At 44.5% G+C, this 23,598-nt stretch overlaps 1 long non-coding RNA gene across 2 annotated transcripts; it reads left to right on the top strand.

Moving 5' to 3' along the window:
• The first annotated feature begins 2,901 nt into the window (after positions 1-2,901).
• Positions 2,902-15,823, top strand: LOC141418093 (uncharacterized). 2 transcript variants are annotated; one of them, XR_012442731.1, is made up of 6 exons: positions 2,902-3,028; positions 3,156-3,305; positions 7,767-8,349; positions 8,721-12,287; positions 12,371-13,793; positions 15,700-15,823. It is a non-coding gene; the product is annotated as an uncharacterized lncRNA (long non-coding RNA). The 2 variants fall into 2 exon arrangements; XR_012442730.1 differs by having other exon boundaries at positions 8,721-13,793.
• Positions 15,824-23,598: the final 7,775 nt, after the last annotated feature.

The raw sequence follows: 23,598 nt of genomic DNA, 5'->3' as shown, positions 1-23,598 counted from the left end.
GGAACAAAATTAGGTCATTTGCAGGACAGTGGATGAAATTGGAGATCATCACCTGGGGTGAAATAAGCCTAAACTCAAAAAGGAAACTATTGGGCTGGATACTGGTAGCTCATAGCTCATACCTGTAATAAGGAGAGATCAGGAGGATTGAGGTTCAAAGCCAGCCCTGGGGAAATAGTTCAAAAGACCCTATCTTGAAAATACCCAGCACAAAACAGGGCTGATGGAGTGTCTCAAGTGGTAGAGTGCCTGCTTTGCAGACATGAGGCCCTGAGTTCAAACTCCAGTCCCATAAAAAAAAAAATGGAACTACCAAATGATCCAGCACTTCCAGTAGGTATATATCCGAAGAAAATGACATTGGTACATCAAAGAGAAATCTGTACACCTACATTCATTGGAGCATTATTCACAAAAGTCAAAAGGTTTGTCCATCTGTGGACAAATGAATAATGAAAATGTAACACATATATACACAGGGAATTCTATTCAGCCTTGAAAACAAAGAAAATCCTGTCACTGGTGACAACATGTATGAACCTAGAGGAGGATGCTACATTAAGTGAAACAAGCCAGGCACAGACAGGACCTGCTGAATTGGAGGAGTGGCTCAAGTGGTAGAGCACCTGCCTAGTGAGAGTGAGGCCCTCAGTTTAAACCTCCATACCACCGAAAGAAAAAAGAAAAAACTTAGATAGGATCTTTTGGGACTGTGACTTCCAGATGTCAAACATACTCATTCCAAACCCTGTACAAAAAATAATCCACCATGTGACCTTTTCTTTATTTTATTTATTTTTTGGTGGTACTGGGACTTGAACTCAGGCTTCACGCTTACATTCTACTACTTGAGCCTCAACTCCAGTCCATTTTGCTCTGATTATTTTGATGAACCTTGATACTCCCCATCTCAGTTTCCCAAGTGAGTGAGGGGAGCAAATGGCAGAAGTAACTTTGTCATAGCTCAGAGATACAGAAAGGCATCCTTAAGACCACACATCTAAAGGATGTGTGGAACGGGCTTCTCACCCAGATAATAAGGTACAAAAATCTTTCTCCTAAATAAGGGAGACAGAGAAGCACCCTTAAAAACAAACATCTAAGGTAATGAAAAAGCACAGGCTCCTCAAGAAAAGTAAGACAGCAAACTTCCCCAAGATAGCAAAAGGGCTGGGGTGGGAAAAAAAAAAAGATAGCAAAAGGGAGTTATAAACGCAAATGGTGGGTGTCGTCAGGATAACAAGAGGTAATCATAAAATGTGTATGACAGGCCCCAAGGATAGGATGGACTAACAAGTCCCTCCTGGAATGTCCAGTTTGGTAAGGAGAGGATGGACAGGTGGTCAGATTTAATGAGAAGCTGACTCAGCACCAACCAATCACAAATTTAGTTTCAAGAATACTGGGACCTAAGCCTAGACTTCAGCCATTGTTTGGTTTAGCTCTTTTCACTAAGTCCCACCTGTCAGGGAGCTTTGCTATCGTTTTAATAAACTTTGTGCTTGCTTTACTCCAGAGCCTTCAATCACCAACTATGCCAGGACACGGACCTGGGATCAAAAATCCAGTATCGCCATTATTATAGGCATCCACCACCATACCTCCCTCACCACATTTCTTTATTATTACTATGATTTTTATTCTTGGCGGTACAGGGTTTGAACTCAGGGTCTCATGTTTGGTGGAGTTGTACTCAGGGCCTTAAGCTTGGTAGGCAGGTGATCTTACTACTAGAGTCACTCCACCAGCCTACCACATTTCTTTCTTTCTTTCTTTTTTTTTTTTTTTGTGGTACTAGGGTTTGAACGCAGGGCCTACAACTTGAGCCATTCCATCAGCCCTTCTTTGTGATGGGATTTTTTTGAGATAACTCACAAACTATTTGCCTGGGATGGCTTCAAACCTCGATCCTCCTGTTCTCTGCCTTCTGAGTAGCTAGGATTACAGGTGAGAGCCACCAGTGCCAGGCTTTTTTTTTTTTTCCCCCACCACATTTCTTTTAGTTCAATCACATGACTTTGAGCAAGAGATTCAGGAGGGCAGGGTACTAAAGAGTAGATAGAGTGAAGAGCCCTCAAACTTCCTTGTGTCCCCTATTGGACAGCATAGAGCATGGCATCTGTGAATAGATGTGGGGTGGATGGTGGGGGGAGTCAAACCAAGACAGATCATGAACAGAAACCTTTTTCTGCATTGTTCTGATCACATTGACTCAGGAGGGTCTGTGTTCTTGGTGGGTGCTGGAATCCCTGGGTTGGATTCAGGGCTATAGGGCTCCAAGATCTGAGAGGTTATGTGGATTCCTAGTGAAAGTGGAAACAGCCACCCACCATATGGACAGGGCTGGAGCTCAGAGCTCAGAATGCAAATCTTCCACCTGGGGCCTCCTAGTGGAAAGGTACCTATGCACAGTGCTGGAATTCAAAGACAATCAAATTTCAAGGAACAAATAGGTGGAACCAAAGCATTAAAACTCATGCAATGGTCTGATTAAACAAGTTCTAACCTTCTAAATCCAGATGTCAAGAAAAGGTTTATGTGTGCGCGTCAGACCAGGGTCTTGCTATATAACTCAGGATGGCGTTGAACTTGACCTCTCCTGCCTCAGCCTTCCAAGTGCTGGGATTCCAATCATACACCACATGCGCAGATAAAATAAAAAATAAAATTAATTTTTTAATGGCACTGGGGTTGGAACCCAGGGCCTTGCACATAGGTTGGTACTGCGGAGGAAGGCGCACGGGACTTGGCTAGGAAATGCGTCTAGGTGGTGGCTTTGGACCAGTTCCGGGAATGGCAGGCGTTGGTCCAGATGGGTGCAAGGTATGGTGACGTCAGGGGTGTGATGACGCAGCGGTGGGGAGGTGTCATCCCGGGTGTGAGCCTGACTGCTGCAGCGCGCATGCGCGGGTTTAGCAGGCAGCCAGCTGTGAGAGGAACTCCGCGTCCTCAAGGCAAGGAGAAGGGGACCAGGCGTGCTGCAGGCGCTGGGCCATGGCGACAAGGGGCCTTCCTTGTAGACTTGCAGGTAAAGGGGTCTGGCACTGTCGGGGGGGAGTCGGGGATGGAGACCAGGCAGCTCACCTGGAAGATGAATTTCTTACCTCTTCTGGGTAGGGTGGCCAATTTGTAGCAGCTTGCCTGGTACTTTTCAGGTTTTTGAGCACAAAGTGTCACATCCTTGGAAAACTTCGGCTTGGATGAAGAAAGGACAAGAGTACCCAGAAAGGAAAAAATGAAGAGGAGGACAGGATGGGGAGGGCAGAGGAAAAGGAAGAGGAAAAAGAGGCCGAGGCCACCTGGAGGTGATGGGGAGACGCCTGAGGCGGCCACTGGAGGTGGGGGAGGGGCTCAAAGAGACCTGGGGTGCACAGGGAGGCTAGGCGTGGGGAAGCAATACGCGTCAGGGCAACACAGAGAAATCCGTCTCTCTCTCTCTCTCTCTCTCTCTCTCTCTCTCTCTGTACTGGGGCTTGAACTCAGGGCCTTCACCTTGAGTCACTCCACCAGCCTTATTTTTGGGAAGGGTTTTTCGAGATAGGGTCTCGCGAACTATTTGCTCAGGCTGGCTTTGAACCACGAGCCTCCTGATCACTGCCTCCTGAGTAACTAGGATCACAGGCATGCAGTTATTATTTTTTATAGTGCTGAGGATGAAACCCAGTACCTCGCACATGCTAAGCAAGTGGTCTACCACTGAGTTATTTTGAGATAGAATCTCCCTTGAATTGCCCAGGCTGGGCTCAAATTTCCTGTCCTTCTGCCTCTTTCACCCAAGCAGCTGGGATTACAGACCTGCACCACTACACCTCGCTGTGTATTATTTTTTGATTTTTATTATTTATTTATTTTTTTTGGTGGGACTGGTGTTTGAACTCAGGGCTTCATGCTTGCAAACCAGGTGCACCTCCAGTTCATTTTGCTCTGGTTATTTTTGGAAATAGGGTTTCAATAACTATTTGCCTGGGCTTAACCTGAACCTCAATCCTCCTGATCTCACCCTCCCAAGTAGCTAAGATTACAGGCCTGAGCCATTGCCGGCTCTTATTTTTGATCTACCCCACAAAAAATCATGATTTAATTTTTACCTACCTTAAACATGCTCAGAACAGTTAGTAGACAATGAGCCAAACTGTTTAACACAGACAATTTTATAATAAAGTGTTGAATAGCTCAAATTGTTGAGTACTATATTCAAAGAACAAAGCAGAATAGGTGCATAAGTATGCTTTTCCACTATCATAAAGTTGAAAAATCATAAATTGGGGACTATCTGTATTTACACTAGCTTTTTACCTAAAATGCTGGGCTTGGTGGTACATGCCTGTAATCCCAGCACTTGGGGAGGTAGAAATAGAAGACTAGGCTACATGCAAGATTCTGTCTCAAAAAACAGAAAAAGAAAAAAAGCTTCCTTCTCAAAAAACAAAACCAGGTCTGGAGACTTGGCTCAAGTATTAGAGCGCCTGCCTAGCAAGAGTGAGGCCCTGAGTTCAAACCCTAGTACCTCCCCAAAATCCCCAAACAATGTGCCTGCTATAGACTCTGTTAAGATTTGAGTGTCATCCCTACAGAGGCTAAAATGCTAGAAGCATGGGGCCTTTCTGGGCAGCTCCAGGAAGCTCTCAAGGCGAGCGTGCCCGGCAGAGAAGAGGGCAGAGCTGGGGCTGGGGCTCCTATTCCCTGGCAGAGTCCAAGGCTTTGCCACTTGGATCCACAGAGCCAACCATGCTAGTGGGGTGGTCATAATGGGCGTCCACAAAAGGTAGGTGTCCCCTGCAACCATGGATGTCAGTGGACAGAAGGGATTTGGGGCCACTTGCAAGTGAAGTTTCAGGTCAGATTAGCCACTTGCCAGTTTTTTCTTTTTCTTTGAGGCGGGTCTTGCTATGTTTGCCCAGCCTCCTGCCTCAGCTTCCCGAGCACAGGACTTCAGGCCTGTGCTGGGCTCTTGCCAGTTCTTTTTTTTTTTCAGTACTGCAGTTTGAATTTAGGGCCTAAATCTTGAGCCATAATACCAGCCCTGTTTTGTGATGGGATTTTTCGAGATAGGGTCTCTTGAGATATTGGCCTGGGCTGGCCTTAAACCATGATCCTCCTGATCTTTGCCTCCTGAATAGCTAGGATTGCAGGCATGAGCTACTAGTGCCTGGTTTGCCAGTTCTTTTGAGTTGATAAATGTCACTATACCCTGAGCCTCAGCCCCCTCTTATTCAGTGTAGGGATGACAATAACCATTTTACCTACTGTTTTCCCAGAGCTAGTTGCTCTGTTCTCTTTTTGCCTAGGCTGACCTTGAACAGTGATCCTCCCAATCTCTGCCTTTCGAGTAGCTGGGATTAAGCCAGGCCCTAAAAGCATCTTTTATTTCCAAGTTTTGGATCATTTTCTTTGCACTGCAGTCTGTGAAATATTTGGTAGTACTGGGTAGGGGGTTTGAGTCACTCTGCCAGCCCTGTTTTGTATTGGGTTTTTTGAGATGGGGTAGAACTACTTGCCTGGGGCTGACTTTGAACCTTGATCCTCCTTATCTCTGCCTCCCAAGTCCCTAAGATTATATGTGTGAGCCACTAGTAACTGGCTGGTTTTTTTTTTTTTTTTTTTTTGAGACAGGGTCTTGCTACGTAGCTGATACTGGCCTTGAACTTGAGGGCTGGGATTACAGGCATGGGCCACCACACCCAACTGCAAGAAAGGGCTGTGGAGTTTGAACTCAGGGCTTTGTGCTTGCTAGACAGGCCTCTACTGCTTGTGCCACACCTCCAACTAAAATTTTTTTAAATATATTTTTACTTTGGGCATTTTAGATTTGGTTTGGATGCGGCTTATGTGTTTGACACAAGTTCCTGTGTTGGAGGCATGATCTTCAGGGTGGTGGTTTTGGGAGGTAGGTGGTGAGACTATTTTTGCTGTGCTAGGGTTTGAACTTAGGGCTTACACCTTGTGCCACTCCACCAGCCCTTTTTTGTGATGAGGTTTTTTGAGATAGGGTCTCGCAAACTGTTTGCCCATGCTGGCTTTAAACCTCAATCCTCCTGATCTTTGAGTAGCTGGGGTTACATGGCCACCCGCACCTGGCGAATCAACAATTCACAAGTTTTGTTTGTTTGTTTGCTTTGGCTGCACCAAAGTTTGAACTTAGGGCCTCATGTTTGCTAGGCAGGTGCTTTTATGTCTTGAGCCACTCCGCCAGGTCTTTGAGGTGGTGGAACTTTTAAGAAGTGGTGAGCCGGTGGCTCACACCTATAATCCTAGCTACTCAGGAGGCAGAGATCAGGAGGACCATGGTTCAAAGCCAGCCCTGGGCAAATAGTTCCATGAGACCCTATCTCAAAAATACCCAACACAAAAAACAGGGCTGGCGGAGTGGCTCAAGGGGCTGGGTGCGGTGCCAAGCACCCGTAGTCCTGGGACTACTCTGCAGGCAAGGCGGAAGTATTGCTTGAGCTCAGGAGTTGGAGACCATCCTGGGCAATATAGAGATCTCATCTCAAAAAACTTCCTTTGGGGCAAAGGGTGAATGTGAGTGATACCCATGCCTAATGTTCAAGTTCCATGTTTCATCCCCAGCACTGAAAAAAAAGACAAAAATGCCTAGTAGGAGGGTGTCCTGCTCACAGAAGGGCACTGTGGTCTCCTGACATGAGTTTTCATGAATTTTAAGTATGAACCTGACCCCAGCCTCTGGCTTCCCTTTTGGAGTTGCAATCATGTCTTCCACTGCTACCTCCCACCTTTACTTTGTGCTCGGATGTGACATAGACAAAGAGGGTGACTTTGACAATGGTTGGGCTTGCAGCCTCAAAACCCTGCTCTAGGCAAGTTATCCTTCCTCAGGTATTCCATTATAGCAAGGAAAATGAGTTAACACATAGAAGAAAAGGCATACACATTTATTACGTTACAGAAAGGGAAAATTACAACTCTGGGGAGAATCTAAAGACTGTGATTTATATTGGTCCAGCTGGCAGAGTGGTTCATGTGGTAGAGTGCCTGCCTTGTAATTGTGAGGCCCTGACTTCACCCATCACAAAAAGGGGTGGAGTGGTTCAAGGTGTAGGACCTGACTTCAAGCCCCAGCACTGCAAAAAAAAAAAAAAAAGGAAGTGGGAACGTTTGGCCAGGGGTACAGTATGCTTAGCATGTGCAAAGGAGCTGGGTTCAATCCCTAGCACCAAAAAAAGGAAGAAAGGCTGGAGATGTAGCTCAACATGGCTTGATCAAAGTACTTTATTTGCCTGTATTGAAATACCACAGTTAAACTCCTTTGTACAATTAATATATGCTTAAGATAAAAATTGCTTAGCATGCCAGAAAATGCTACACTTTTGGGTTATTATTCACTAACAATAACTCAACAGTAGTAATTTCCCTTTTTCTTCCACTCTGTCTTTTTGAAATCCACCCAGGTTGCTGTGTTTTGTTTTGTTTTGTTGTTTTGGTGGCACTGGGGTGTGAACTCAGGGTCTTAACACGTCCTAGGCAGGTACTTTACTGCCCGAGCCACTCCACCAGCCCTTGTTGCTGTGTTTATCTCTGCTTTGTGCCTTCTTGATTAAAGTATTCCCTTTTATGGGGAATCACTGTAACATGTGTTAAAACCAGGCATGGTGGTACACGCCTGGCTGAGCCAGGAAGGATCTAGAGTTTCAAGATCAGCCTGTGCTGCGTAGCGAGACCCTGTCTCAAGAACAAAAACAAAACAAAACAAAACAACTCAACAACATGCATGACACTGTGTACTTAGCTTCTCTCTCTCCGTACAGGAAAGGACCCAAAAGAAGAGGAGCCAAGGCCTGAGGAGTGATCTGGAGATTCCGAAAGAGGATGCAGGCAGTATATGGTTGAATCAGAGCAGCAGCCAAAGTGGACTATTTTGTGGCTTCCTGGGTGGTTTGTGGGGAGCTTAACAGTGGGGCATATGCTGAGTTGGAACGAGGGCATCTCATGGTTGGTATAAATGTGGGCTACAGGGCAGGGGCTGTCCGGGGACCTGGGTGGCGTGTCCACGTCTGTCTGGGAAGGACTTGACTTGGCTGCATCCTCAGCTAACTGCATAGGCTGAGCTTTTTGGGTTTGCTGGGTATGACATTTTGCCTTCTTGACTTTGGCTCTGTGGTTCTTGAACCATACCTGGGAGGAAAAGGGAGAAGAACAATAGGTTTGGTGACAGGGATGGTTTCAGAAGAGTGTCCATCTCGTTCAACTAGTTGGTTATTTGGAGGTAGGAATAGCTCCTACCTCTGCCACTTACATCCTATTTGTAGGACCCTCTCTCTCAGCCTGTTCCTGGGAAGTAACAGAGATGAAGAACAATGGATTCCAGTCAGGAAATACTCTAGGACTGAGGTCAGCAAAGTGGTCCAAGACCATGGGTCAAGTCTGACCACTGTCTATCTGTTCTAGTGTGGCCCGTGAGCTAAGAACCGGTCTTACAGAAAAAGTTTGCGTGTCCTTGTGGTGTGGTGTGGAGAGGGGATGGCAGGGTGAGGGTGTGAAAGCCTGGGTCTCTGTGGTCTCTGGGTGGGGGGGGTCCCTGAGTCTAGGAGGGAGTAGCTTAGAGAGTGGGGCTTCTTGCCAACCTGTAGGACTGTTGGGTTGATGTTCATCTTCGAGGCCATCTCTTTTTTCAGGTTGGGGTCTGGGTACGGGTTCTTGTTGAACATATGGTTCAACGTTTCTAGTTGTTTCTCAGTGAACATGGTTCGTTTCCTCTGCAGAAGCTTCTGGCGTTTACCTTGGGAGGAGAGAAAGATGGAAAGGGATGAGATGATATCAACTGCATTCTCAAAGCCTGGAACCTGTCCTTCCTCTCAGAGGTCAAGCTCCTTGATGAGGCAACCAAGGCTCCCAGACACTGATGCATTGTGTCTATGGCTCTTCTGGCTTTCCCAAGTCTTCCTTCATGGTTACAACTCCATATGCACCATACCTTTGTCCTTTAAGCTCTTTGTTTGTTTATCTATCTATCTATCTGTCTATCTAGGTAGCAGTGCCAGGGATGGAACCCAGGACTTCCTAAATGGATGGCCAGGATTCTATCATGCTTGCTAGGCAGGTACTCTTACCACTTCAGCCATTCTGCCAGCCCTTTTTGGTGATTTTTTTTTTTCTTTTGAGAGGGTCTGGAGAACTACCTGCCCAGGGCTAGCTTCAAACAAAGATCCTTCTGAATTCTGCCTCCTGAGTATGATTACAGGAGTGAGCCACCGTTGCCCGGCATTACTTAATTTTTAAAAACAGGGTTTTGCTATGTAGCTCAGACTGGCCTCCCACACTCAATCCTCCTGCCTCTGCCTCCCTTAGTGCTGTGATAACGGCTGGGTACCCCCACACCTGGCTTATTCATTACCTTTAATGTAGAGATGGATTCATGAGTGTACAGAATACATGCATCACATTTATTAGATCCAGGTACCAGTGGCTCTAATAAATTAAATAGCTGTAACCCTAGCTACTTAGGAGACAGAGATCAGGAATATTGCAGTTTGAAGCCAGTCCAGGCAAATAGTTTGAAAGACCCTATCTCAAAAATACCCATCTCAGAAAAGGGCTGGTGGAGTGGCTCAAGATGTAGGCCCTGATTTCAAGCCCCCATACTGAAATAAAGAATATTAGTTAATATTTGAAGAGATACTTCACAAGAATCACAGGGATGGCCAATAAATTCATGATTCTCAGTATCTCTGGTCAACACATACAAAAGATCTCTAGTCATGAGAAATGGCTGAACTTGAAGACTGGGCTGGGGATGTAGGTTTAGTATTAGAGCACTTGCATGTGCAAGGCTCTGCCCCTCCTCCTGAGAAAAGACTGACAATATGAAGTACTGGTGGGCTAGCAGAGTGGCTCAAGTAGTAATAGGGCCTGCCTGACAAGTATGAAGCCCTGAGTTCAAATAACAGTACCACCAAAATACTGCTAAATACTGGTGAGGTTGTGTGGCCACTGGAATTCTCAGATTGCTGGTGAAATGAGAAATGGTTCAGATTGATAGTCTGTGTGAAGTTAAACTCTTATCAAATGACCTAAATTTTTGTTTTTGAGACAGGATCTTGGTATATAGCCCAGGCTGGCTTTGCTGGGATTACAGGCATGTGCCACCACCCCTGGCTGGGACCTAACAATTCTCTTAAAGGTTTGTATGTGAATGGTCATAACAGAAAAAAGAAAAAAACAAGAAGAAAAAGAATAAAAACAAACCCAAGTACTGCAAACAACAACAAAGTAAAAATCCCATGTTCACCAGCTGCTAATAAATAGCTCAAAAAATTAAGACAGAAAGCAGCTAGCTCTAAACTTTTTTTTTTTTTTTTGGTGGCACTGGGGTTTGAATGCAGGGCCTCACCCTTGCTAGACAGGCATTTTTTACCACTTGAGCCACTCCAAGAGCACCTTGGTGAAAGTTATTACCAAAGCCTTCTAGGAAACAATTACTATCAAGAATGCAGACTGGCTGTCAACACTGACAAACACTTTAAGAGTAACATTAAGGGTGTACAGAAGAGCGCAATCTTTTTGCAGATAATAGGATATTCTACTAGAAAACCAACAAAATGAACAGGAGGGCTCTTAGGACTACGAAGACAACTTGGCTACTTAAAGGAGCCATGACATTTCTCTACACCAGCCACATTCAATTAGAAATAAAATTGAGAACTGGTGGGGTCGCTCAAGTGGTAGAGCACCTGCCTAGCAAGTGCAAGGCCCTGAATTCAAACCCCAGTGCTGCCAAAATGAAATAGAATTGAACAAAGACAAATCACAAAGGCAACCAGAGCTCCAAGGTACCACCTACAAGTTAACCAAGGGGACAGAAGAACTTTGGGACTTAGTGATGCAGGCAAAACATTTTCCACCTTTCTTAGAATCCTTCTTACTCAAGAGGGAAGGGCAAGGGTGGGAGAAATTATGACAGATAACAAGAGGGAGGTCTGGAATTCAAAGACAGAGTTTCCCTGTTTGAAACTGTCTCCATCTACCATATGATTGAGATACCTGGCAATAGCAATGCTATCTCTGCCTGAATCCCAGAGTCAGCTGAGCCAGACTCCTGCCCACATCTGGGCTCCAGTACTAACTTTCTTGCTTACCTTCAGGAAGGGCCTGGGAGTGTGACATCTTGGACTCAGATGTGTTTCTGTTCTCTGACATCCTAGGCTCAGATGTGTTCTTGTGCTCTGACATCTTGGACTCAGATGTGTCCAGGTGCTCTGACATCCTGGGCTCAGATGTGTCCGTGTGCTCTGATATCTTGGGCTCAGATGTGTCCAGGTGCTCTGACATCCTGGGCTCAGATATGTCCGTGTGCTCTGATATGTTGGGCTCAGATGTGTCCAGGTGCTCTGACATCCTGGACTCAGATGTGCCCTTGTGTTCTGACATCCTGGACTCAGATGTGCCCTTGTGTTCTGACATCCTGGACTCAGATGTGCCCGTGTGTTCTGACATCCTGGACTCAGATGTGTCCGTGTGCTCTGATATCTTGGGCTCAGATATGTCCTTGTGCTCTGACATCCTGGACTCAGATGTGTTCCTTAGCTCCAGCAGCAGGAACTGGTAGGGGCTGAATCAGGACTTAAGTAGATCCTTCACAAAGCCACACCCTTAATCCTGCCTCCATCTTCCCCTTCCACCAATCTAATCCCATCTGGGCCATGCTCCAGAGTCCCTGTATTTCTCCCTATACATTCATCCAAAACCTATGTTCCTCATGTTCAGGTGGAATTACATCTTAGTAAACCCATGATAAATATCCTAAATCAGAAGAGCATTTAATACACCTGCCACCCATCCTGACTTACCCTGATCTGTCTTAAACGTGCTCAGAACGCCAACATTAGCTCACAGATGGGCAAAATTACCTAATACAAAGCCTGTTTTATCTGTAGTCACAATGGTATCACCAGGCTGACTGGGAGCATTGGCCCCCTTGTCCCCATGGACACTAGTGCCCACCACCATGAGAGGATAATTGAATGACAATGTCCTTAGCCTGGGAACAGATCAAAGTTAAAAATAAGAAGTAGGATTTCTACTGAAGTACGTGTTGCTTTTGTGCCATAAGGTAGAAAAGTCTTAGGTGGGAGCATTCATATTTATTGAGCACATGGATGTACCTTACTGCTCCCGGTGGAGTTGGAGCCCCATTGGCGTTTTCAGCACACAGGAATGAGAAAAGCCATGGTGTGGTGCAACCAACTCTGACTCCTGCCTCTCAGTCTCTGCACCTTTCCCAGAGCGTCCAACAGCCACATGGGGCAGAATCCTGATGTTCACAACCTCAGGTGCATAAGGCCCAATAAAGAATTAACTTATTTTCAGTAGAAAACAAATGGTGGTCTCTAATCACGATGGCTCTGTATTTTAGATCTGGATTAGATGCAGCTTTTTCCTGGTAAGACATCTACTGCTTAAGAAATAAGATGTTTCAATCCATCAATTGAACAAGCATGAAGGAGGTTTTAAGATGCTCAGTGTCTTTGAAAATTGGATCACAGAGGTCAGCCATTGTGGTTCCCAGCCTGTATGTAATCCCAGCTACTCCGGAGGCCAAGGTAGGAGGATGGAAGTTTGAGGTCAGCCTAGATAAAATGAGCAAGTCCCTATCTCAACAAGAGGTAAACCAAAGGGCTGGGTGGGTGTGTGGTTCAAGTGGCAGAGTGATTATCTGAACAAATACGGGGCTCCAAGATCATCCTCAGTAATGAAAGAACAAAACCGGATCACAGTCCTGAGCTCCTGTCACCTACTGGATGTTTACAGATCAATGAAGTGAAAAAATGAAATAAAATGCAGAATCTTAGCTCACTCCAGACCTACTTAGTCCAAATCTGCATTTTGTTTTAACAAGAGACTCAGGTGATTCACATACAGTGAAGATGGAGAAACAGGAATTGGGGATGTAGCTCAGTGGAAGAGTACTCGGTTACCATGTGTTCTGTCCTTAAGCCAGCCTAAATAGAAGCCAGTCCAGGCAAATAGTTCTCAAGACCCTGCCTCGAAAATACCCTTCACAAAAAAGGGGCTGGCAGCGTAGTTCAAGTGGTAAAGCATCTGCCTAGCAAGTGTGAGGCCTCGAGTTCAAGTCCCAGTACCACCAAAATAAGTAAAAAGGAGAAAATACCTCTGCGCACCTCTGTGGGTCTCACAGTCTTGATGGGATTTGTAAAGGTACAAGTTGGGGAGACCTCTCCCTGAAAGGTTCCCCATCAATAGGTCTGGAATGGGACCTAAGGGTTTACATCCCTAATTAGTTCCTGGTGCTGCTTACAGGATTGGTCAGTGATGAAGGCCAGGTTCATGCCCTCCAGCTTGCAGGGGTATTCCACCTCCTTTAATGGTGTCTACAGTCTGTGATTGTTAAATGCATCTGCCTATCCTAATTTACTTAATCTGCTCGATAGCCTTGCCATTTTACAGATGAGGAAAGTGAGAAGTTTAGTTGACTTTGCCAGTGTCCCCACGTATCAGTACTAAGTGGCAGAGTTGGTTTTTTTGCCATGTGGCCTGGCTCTCACCAGCTCTAGTTTTAACCACTGTAGTGCTATTGCCCCTATGTCCTTTCGGGGGAGCCAGAGAGCCCAAATAAGGAAATAGCCACTTAAGTGGAAAAAATTCAATAATAAATTCCAAGATAAAGAGGCTAATGATTATTTATTTATGTTATTTTGAGTCAGGGTCTTGCTGTGTAGCTCAGGCTGGCCTCAGACTTGAGAATCGTCCTGCCCTCAGCCTTCTGAATGCTGGGATCACAGGCGTGGGTCTCCACACCCAGCTCTTCTGATTTGAAGGTAGGCACAGTTTGTTAATTGACTAGATTATAGAAATACCTCTGAGTTGGGAGTGGTGGCCCACACTTGTGATCTCACACTTGAGAGACTGAGGCAGGAGGATTGTGGTTTCAGGGCCAGCTTTGGCCACATAGCAAAACCCTATCTCAAAAAATCATGATAAGCACCTCAGTTTATCTTTTCAATAAGCCTGTTGGTCCACTGTCCCAGCTACAGGCAGTACCACATCCACACACGGTCTTTTCATTCCACCTCCTGGAGGCTGTGACTTGGAAGAGCCACAGGAAACTGTCTGAAGTATTTTCCCAACATTATAGATCCTCTGTGCGACTGATGCCATAGTTACTAACAGGTGAGGCAGTGTGCTGCCAGGATCACCCACTTATTAATTTTGCCAGATCCAAGCCTGCAAATCAGTTCCCTCACTGACCTTGAGTTCAGGAGTCCCATGTAACTGACAGCTTCATGGTCCTCAGCATGTTACCTGAGCTTAAAACAAAGGTGCCATTGAAAATCTGGTACACCTGCTTAGTAAATGTGAGGCCCCGAGTTCAAGCCCCATTACTGTCAAGAAATAAGTAACATAAAAGTCATGTTTTTAAGCTCACACCTATAATCATTGCTACTTATGAGGCACAGATCAGGAGGATCAAGGTTCCAAGCCACTCAGGGCAAATAGTTTGTGAGACCCTATCCCAAAAATACCCAACAGAAAAAAGGGCTGGTGCATGGCTTAAGAGATAGAGCACCTGCCTAGCAAGCCTGACGCCTTGAGTTCAACCCCTGTACCACCAAAAAAAAAAAAAAAATCATGTTTTGACAAGGTGAAAATAAATCCTATTTATTTATTTTCACTTTTTTGGAACAGATTTTTTTTTTTTTTGGTGGGGGTGGTCCTGGGGTTTGAACTCAGACTTTGAGCTTGCCAGGCAGGCGCTCTACCACTTAAGCCACACCTCCAGTGGACTAGACCATTTTTATTGTGTTAGGGTATTTGAAAAATAAAATACAAAATGGTTTCCTGTTTCTGGCATTTTCAGTAACCAAGATTCATTGATGGTCATGAAGTGTTTGGGCTGCAAATGGCTCAAAGCCATGTGATTTATGAGAAAATTCTGTTTAAAGAAAGGAAACTCCAACATGGTCCTGACCTCAGGGCTCACACTGTTCTTTCCTCTGATTCTGTACCAGAAGTGTTTTCCTTTCACTGGTACTGGGGTTTAAACTCAGAGCCTCACGCTTGCTAGGCAGGAGTTCTTATCACTCGAGCCACTCCACCGGCCCTTTCTCTCATTCTGGAGATGAGTCCTGCTTGGGTTCTGCAGGCTGTTCCTGTGGTGCAGCCATTAGAATTGGCTCTGTATGCGGCCCTGTTCCTCATGGACAGTGCTTAGCTCCTCATAGAACATTTCCTCTTTGCCATTTGAAGCATCTTTCATGCACACTTCTTTCTCAGGTCTTCTTCTTTTTTGATGGAACTGGGGTTTGAACTCAGGGCTTTATGCTTTCAAAGTGGGCACTCTACCACTTGAGCCACTCCATCACCCCTAGGTCTTATTCTTAAGATTAGCAAAATTCCTTCACTTCTTTTCTTTTTTTGGTAGTACTAGGGTTTGAACTCAGGGCCTTACACTTGCTAGACAGGCACTCTACCACTTGAGCCATTCCACCAGCCCTGTTTTGTATTAGGTATTTTTGAGAGAGGGTCTTGTGAACTGTTTTCCCAGATTGGCTTAGAACGTAGATCCTCCTGATCTCTACTTCCCAAGTAGGTAGGATTATAGGTGAGAGCCACTGGCACCTGGTTGAATTGCTCATTTTAAAATTGTTAATTAGGTTGTGTGAATTTCACTTCAATTTCTTTATTCTTTTTTTTCCAACCTCATTTAAAAAAAATGACACTAAGGAATGTCAAAGTCCCATTATCAAGATAGATATGAAGACCTGCCTACTGCTGGAGCCAAGCCTGGAGCCCAAGACCTGCTTTTCTTCAAGATGCCATCATTGGTCCAATAAAGGTGTTGAATACATAGTTTATTTATTTGTATCTTGTTCTTTGGGTTTTTTTTTTTTTTTTTGGTGCTGGGATCAAACCCATGGCATTGTGCATGTTGGCAAGTGCTCTACCATTCAGCTACATCTCAGCCCTATTTGTATCTTTGGGTAGATTTTTTTTCCACTTTTCTTGGAGTTAAGAAATGACCTGTTCAGGGGTGGGTAATAATGGGAGGGCAGGGTGAGTAGAGAGGTTGAAGGAGTTCAAATACAGTGGTCATACTCAATATACTTGTATGGCAATAGAACAATGAAACCTGTTGGAATTGTTTTAAGAATTTTGGAGGGTGTGAATCTAACCAAGGTACATTGTAAGTAAATATGGAAATGTCACAATGACTGTTTAACTAATATACCCTAATAAAAATGTTTTAAACATGACCTGTGGCTGGGGAAGTAGCTCAGTGGTTTAGTGCTTGTCTATCATGCACAAAATCCTAGGTTTGATCCCCAGAACCACAAAAAAAAAAAAAAATCGAAACAAAAACAAAAACAACCCTGTGGCCAGGCACTGGAAGTTCTGCTTGAAATCCTAGCTGAGATTGGGAGGATTGAAGTTTGAGACCAATCAGAGCCTCAAGACCCCATCTTTAAACTAACCAGAGCAAAATGCACTGGAGTGTGGCTCAAGTGTTAGAGTGCCTGCTTTCCAAGGTCAAAATTCTGAGTTCAAACCCCAGTCCCACCAAAAAGGAAAAGAAAAAGATCCATGGTTGTAAGTTGATCCCAGAGCAGCCTAAGTACTGATGAAAACTGTTCATGGGTTGTGAGGGTGATTTGGCTGTGATACCTGTCACTTCTATCCATAGCTAGGGTTGGAAACTTTTCACATTGGGACAAAAGATCTCAAGACTGGGGTGTAGTTCTGCAGTACAGCACCTGTCTACATGTGCCCTTGGATTGATCCCGCACATGACAAAAAACAAGCAAGCAAAGCAAATCTCTTCATTCCAAGCCCTTCTCCAGGTAGCTCACTGTACTGGGATTGCATGGGCAGCCGTGGTCCTCAGTATTTATTTTTAGCCAGTGCTGGGGACTGAGCCCTGGCCTCACACATGCTCGGTAAGCACTCTGCCACTTGAGAGACACCTGCAGTCCTTCCAGTTGTATAGTGACCTTTGCTATACATAGGTCCATGGTTCCAAGGAGACTGCCATTGAGGAAAAGCCACAAATGCTTAGGATGTATAGAATTCAGCATAAAATGACTCAAATTGGGCTAGGTGCCAGTGGCTCATGCCTGTAATCCTAACTCCTCAGGAGACAGAGATCAGGAGGATCGCAGTTCGAAGCCAGTCCAGGCAAATAGTGCACAAGACCCTATCTTGAAAAAAACCCATCACAAAAAAAGGCTGCTGGAGTGACTCAAGGTGTAGGCCCTGAGTTCAAGCCCCCATACTGCCAAAAAAAGGCTCAAATTTACCTCTATTGTATGTACAGTAGGTCTGAACATCCATGCCTTGAAACTTCACAGAGTAGGCTATATTTCTGTCCCCCCAAATTACTGCTGTACACATTAATCACATCAAAAACTAGACCATGGGCTGGTGAAGTGGCTCAAGTGGTATGAGCACATACCTAGCAAGCATGAGTCCTGAGTTCAAACCTCAATGCTGCCAAAAAAATGTGTTAGGAAAAACTAGATCATGTTCTAGCCCAAACATTGGTGATATTTGATTCATGTTTCCAATAATGGCACCAAACTCCTGCCTTTCAACAAATCTTAAATATTCACTTTATCAACTTAAATTAAGTACTTTGCTTTTTCATGGGTTTTTGGACACTGTTGACTTTTTGGTTGATAAATTTTACAAACACAATGTAATCACAGCTGATGATAATGTAGGAATGAGAGAGCCTCTCAGGTCTACTGAGCTCATAACACACGAGGGGATTTGAAGTTTTTGTTACTGAAATTTCTTTTTCAGGCGTGTACTACTGCACCTGAATCTGCAAAAGTATACATCAGGGATCAGTCTGCATCACAGAAAAGAAGACAACGAAGAACAGGGTCAGCAAGCCTCAGTGAGTCCTGGCTGCACCTAGATCTTCCTCTAGAGATTAAGGGATGCCTGGGGCTTACCCCAGGGTCAGTCAATTAAATCTGTAGGTGGGGCTCAAGATAAGGATTTACAAGCCTTCCTCTGGTGAGTCTAGTGCACTGGTAGGGTGGGAAGACGCCCCAAGGAGTTCTCCGTCTTGGAGCTTGGGGGCATGAAGGTGTGGAAGAGAGTTCTTGCGTCAGCCTGGGGGCTCACCCTTGGCTAACTCTGTCTACCTGGAAGGGCCATCTCTGGAAGGGGGCTGGTGCCTTCCAAAATACCAGTGTGCTTAATTTTACCAATGCCTGGGTTTCTGTCTTTTTTAAAGAAATTACTGGGGGCTGGTGGAGTGTCTCAAGTGGTAGAGTGTGTGCCTAGTGAGTGTAAGGCCCTGAGTTCAAACCCCAGTACTGCCAAAGGGAAAAAACAAATATCCCTAAGCAGATCAATCAAAAATATCAAGGTGGAAACAAATTTCCTCAGAGAGAATTGGGATCAGGCATTGTGGTTAAGATGCAACTTAACTGAGGTTATTGGTCAGGCACCTGTGGCTTACGCCTATAACCCTGGCTACTCAGGAGGCAGAGATCAGAAGGATTATAGTTCGAAGCCAGCAGGCAAATAGTTCCACGAGACCCTATCTCGAAAAAACCTATCACAAAAATAGGGGTGGTGCAGTGGGTCAAGGTGAAAGTCCTGAGTTCAAGCCCTAGTACTGCAAAAAGAAAGAAGAAACTACTGTAAACCAGGTGTGGTGGTGTATGACTGTAATCCCTACTCTATGGGGGCTGAGGCAAGGGAGGCAGAGAAAGGAAAGATAAGAAAGTAATAGAAGGCGTGAATATGATCAAAGTATATGCATGTATAGAAATATGACAATGAAGTTCCTCACATTGTGTAATTAATATGCACTATAAAAATAATCTGTGATTTTGTTTTTTTGGAGCTGGGGATTGAACCCAAGGCTTTGTGCCTGCTGGGCAAGCACTCCACTACTGGACCTACCCTAGCCCTCGATGTTTTTTTTCTTCTAGCCCTTGATTTTTGAGACGAGATCTTGGTAAGTTGCCCATGCTGGCATGGGACTCACCAGTCCTCTTGCCTCAGCCTTCCAAATGTCACCAGGCCTGTAACAAGAGCTTAAAAGGTGCTTTTTTGCTGTGGAGCACTGACTCCTTACTTGGGCGTACAAATTAACTAAAGGCAGGAAATTGTTAGATGATTGCAATGCTTCTTTTTCATATAAATGGAAGGAATAAATCCACAGTGGGGAAAATGTTACCGGGACTACAAAAAGGAACTTTTGATTGTAGCCAGCTTGCGTGTTGGCCAATTTACTCTGTTGATTAAAATGACATTTTTCCCTTTGTCTACATGTTGGACAGTCCAAGGTTAACTCCCTTTACTCTTCATTAAAGCAGGTAGTCTTCTACCCCTTATCTCTTTCTCTGACCACCAGAGCAGTAAACCTGTCAGTCAAGACACACAGCTTCCGCGATGTGGTGCCTGGACAACTGGAGAACCAAGACCAGGGGCCCATGGTGGACATGTATCTGGTCACACAGTCAAGCTGAACCTCTGAACTGCCTTTTAAAAAGGGGATATTTTCTCTCAGAAGTGGGATGACAGTCCTTTACAGAGTCTGGCTCTCCCTGTCCTCTTCATCTGATGAATAATAAACCTTATTTCCTTTTCCTCGAAATCCTGCTCTTATTATCTGTAAATAGTGAGTTGGCGTTGGGGCCAGGGGACCGGTTTTCCAGTAACAGACCCAGCTTGCTCTAATCTTATTAGGGCTCTAAAAGCTTTATCATTTGAGCCAATCTCCTGACCATCTTTACCTGTAGGCCATTTCCCTGTGACACCTCACCAAAGCCAGCCCTGCTGGGACCTCTAAGTCTTGAATTCATCTTTACTTTGTCATCATAGGATGCCTGGGAATATGATTTTTCCCTCCAAATGAGAGGGGTTTGGATGTCCTTCCACACCTAGTGGGTGGAAGATATAGCTACCTTGTACTTCAGAACTAAAATCTAACCATGGTCCATCCCTAATCCTTCAACAAATCCTGAGGATTTGAAACACATGCTCTTAGGCTGTACCATTTGCTGCCTCAGAGCAGTAGCACTTTAAAAAAAATAATTAATTTTTATTGTTGTGCTAGGTGAGGGTACCTTGCAGCATTTGACCAGGGGAAATCTTGTTCCTCAATAGACCTGGGGCAGTGCCTGGGGACATTTTTGTGGTCATAACTGGGAAGGCAGGTGATGCTACTGACACCTAGTGTGTCGAAGCCAGGAATGCTGCAGTACATCCTTGAATGTACTCACTACAGTTCCCAGCAGGAATTAAGATGTCCATGGCTATGCCACTCTTGGACATATTTCTAAAGGAGTGTAAATCAATATACAAGAGAGACACCTGCACACTTGTGTTCATCCCAGCTGTATGTATAATTGCCAAGCTGTGGAACCAGCCCAACAATTGATGAGTGGCTAATACATTTTCATATATGCATATTACATTTGCTTTATACACACATATTATTGAGTATTATTCAGTCAAAAAGAAAAAGAAAATTATGTTGTTTGCAGGAAAGTGGATGAAACTGGAGATCATCATTTTGAGCAAAATAAGCCAGGCTCAAAATGCCAAACACCAGCCAGGCACCAGTGGCTCAAACTGTAATCCTAGCTACTCGGGAGGACCACAGTTCAAAGCCAGCTCAGGCAAATAGCTCTCAAAACCCTATCTAGAAAATACCTAACACAAAAAAGGGGCTGGTGGGGTGGTTCAAGTAGTAGAGCACCTGCCTAGCAAGCATGAGGCCCTGAGTTCAAACCCCATTGCCACCAAAAAAAAAAAAACAAACCAGACTGGAATGCTCTCCCCATCAGAGAGTCATGTGGTCCTCTCACTCTCTCTCATCCAAATCTCTGCTAACACATCACCTTTTCTAAAAACAAAACCGATCCCTAGGCATCCTGTTTTAAAAAGCATCCAACACTCCATCCCTTGCCCTGCCTTATTTTTTAAACTTAAAATTTTTGTTTATATATTTATTTGTTTTGTGGCTCTGGGGATCAAACCCACAGCCTGTGCTTGCTAGGCAGGCGCTCTACCTCTGGTTATATCCCTAACCCCTGCACTGCCTTACTTGGAATTAAATTCTAAATCTCTTTTGTTATTGTACTGTTTTTACATTTACTCACATGTGTACACATTGTTTAGTTATAAACAATGCTTGTCTGTCTCTTCTACAAGAATGTGAGATATGTAACATGTGTACACATTGTTTAGTTATAAACAATGCTTGTCTGTCTCTTCTACAAGAATGTAAGATATGTAAGGGTCCTTTGTTCACTTTGTTTAAATACTGCCTGGAGGCATGGCTCAAGTGGTAGAGTGCCTGTCTTGTAGCAAGCGTGAGGCCCTGAGTTCAAAACCCAGTACTGTCAAAAAAAAAAAAAGGCAAAATTCAACAAGAGGTAGAATGACTACCTAGCAAGTGTGAAGCCCTGAGTCATACTCCAGTACCAAAAAACCCCCAAATCATCAAATATTGACTTTCTGTTGCAGGCATTTTTTTTGTTGTTTTGGTGGGACAGGTTCTCACTGTGTAGCCCAGACTGGACTCAAACCTACTATCCTCTTACCTCAGTCTCCTGAGTGATTATATTTACATCATCCTAATTTATTTAATCTCAACTATCTTTTCATATTATATATAAAGGAACTGATAAAAAAATATTTAGTGGTTCATAGCTGCAGTCCCAGCATTCAGGAGGCAGGAACGTGAGTTCAAGGCCAGCCTGGGCTATATAGGGAGTTCCAGGACAGCCTGAATTACAGAGTAAGACTCTGTATAAAAAAATAAAACGAGACAGAGAGGATGGGAGGGAGGGAGATAAAGAGAGAAAGAAATATTAATTGACTTTGCCAATATCCCACAATCAGTAAGAGGCAAGAGTTGTTTTTCTTACCATGTGGGTTGGCTCAGGCAGGCTCTAGTTTTATCGGTGGAGGTGCTGTTGCCTCTGTGTCCACTTGGGAGAGCCAGAGAGCCCATGTTCAATGAAACATTCCAAGATTAAGGGGCTTCAATTTGAAACCAGTCCCTATTTATTAACTTCTTCAAGCAACCAATTAATCAACCTACGCACTTAGTCTTTGTTAATTAATCAAGTTCCTTATCTTAGTTTCTGTGGATCCAAGGACAGGCAAGACAGTCCCTGCCTTACTGGCGTTTCTCTGTCTTGTGATAAGTCAGATAGCACACACATCCTGCCTTTCTTCTTCCCTCCTCTTTCATAATTCAACATCGGACAGTGACATTTTCTAGTGGTTCATGCTGATAAATGCATAAATTTCAGCCAGGTTGGTTTCCAATGAGCCAAGTAGATATTCTGCTGAAGCATTTCATAAACAAGAACCCTCAGCCACATTCCTATAATAAATACCGTCAGGTCTGGTTAGCATGTTCCAGAGGTTTGGCCCATTGACTTCTCCTCAGTCACACTCAGGATGGGAAGAGCAGATCGTACACCAGATAACCTTTTCCTTCCTAGCAACTTGGGCTCCGGGCCTCTCAGAAATGAAACTCCCAGGGCTGCGGATGCAGCTCAGGGGTGGAGAGTTTGCCTGGCCTGTGGGAGGCCCTGGGCTGGATCTACCACCTCCCACAGGCCTGAGAAAGTTTCATCACCAGTGTTTTAAAATGTTGTGGTAAATTTGCTCCAACTGTGATAAATCATTTTGGAAAGTGTCCCCTTGAAGGTATATGGTATCCCTAGCGGCCATGTTAGCTTTGGTATGTAGTATCCTTACAGATCACACCAAGTATCATTTCCATGATTTGGATTCAAAATCCATTGAGAAGATTTTATTTATTGAGCAGTACTGGGGTACTTGAGCCATATACTCAGCCCCATTTTTTGGTTTTCTTGTTTTTGGAGGGACTGAAGTTTGAACTCAGGACTTTGCGCTTGCAAGGCAGGCGCTCTTCTGTGTTTGGTCCATTTTTTGTCCTGGTTATTTTTGGACAGGGAGGTCTGGAGAACTATTTGCCCAGAGGCTGGCCTGGAACCTCAGTCCTCCACATCTTAGCCTCCTTAGTAGCTAGGATTACAGGCATGAGCCACCAGCACCCAGCTATTTTTTTTTTTTTTTTTGAGACACAATCTCACTCTGAAGCCCAGGTACAACTCGAATTTGTGATCTGTCTGTGTCTGGCTCTGAGTAGAATTATAATTATCTACATTATCTATAATTTTTGTGATACTGGTGCCTCACACATACAAGAGCTCTATCATTTGAGCCGTGCTTCCAGCCACTTTTTTGTTTGTTTTTTGTGATGCTGGGGTTTTAACTCAGTACCTCATGCTCACCACTTGAGCCACTCCATCAGGCCCTGTATTTTTTCTGAGGCAGGGTCTTACTAATTCTGCCCTGGCTGGCCTAGAACATAAGACCTGCCAGGATTTTTATAGAGAAGGCTATGGAGTGTCTTTGTTCCCAGAGCACATTAGCTGCCTAGGGCTATTATTTACATTTTATTATTTTTAATTTTTACTTATTTATTTTTGGGGTTCTGGGGTACTGGTGGTACAGGTGGTACTGGTGGTACTTAACCATTTTATTTTTAACAGTTTTATGTCCCCTTATCAAAAGATCAGCAGGCGCTGGTGGCTAGCTACTTAGGAGGCAGAG

The sequence above is a fragment of the Castor canadensis genome, chromosome 16 (assembly GCF_047511655.1).
Source record: "Castor canadensis chromosome 16, mCasCan1.hap1v2, whole genome shotgun sequence".
In the NCBI taxonomy this organism is placed as follows: Eukaryota; Metazoa; Chordata; class Mammalia; order Rodentia; family Castoridae; genus Castor; species Castor canadensis.
Note: the sequence above shows the minus strand (reverse complement) of the source record. Positions and strands in the feature narration are given on the sequence as shown.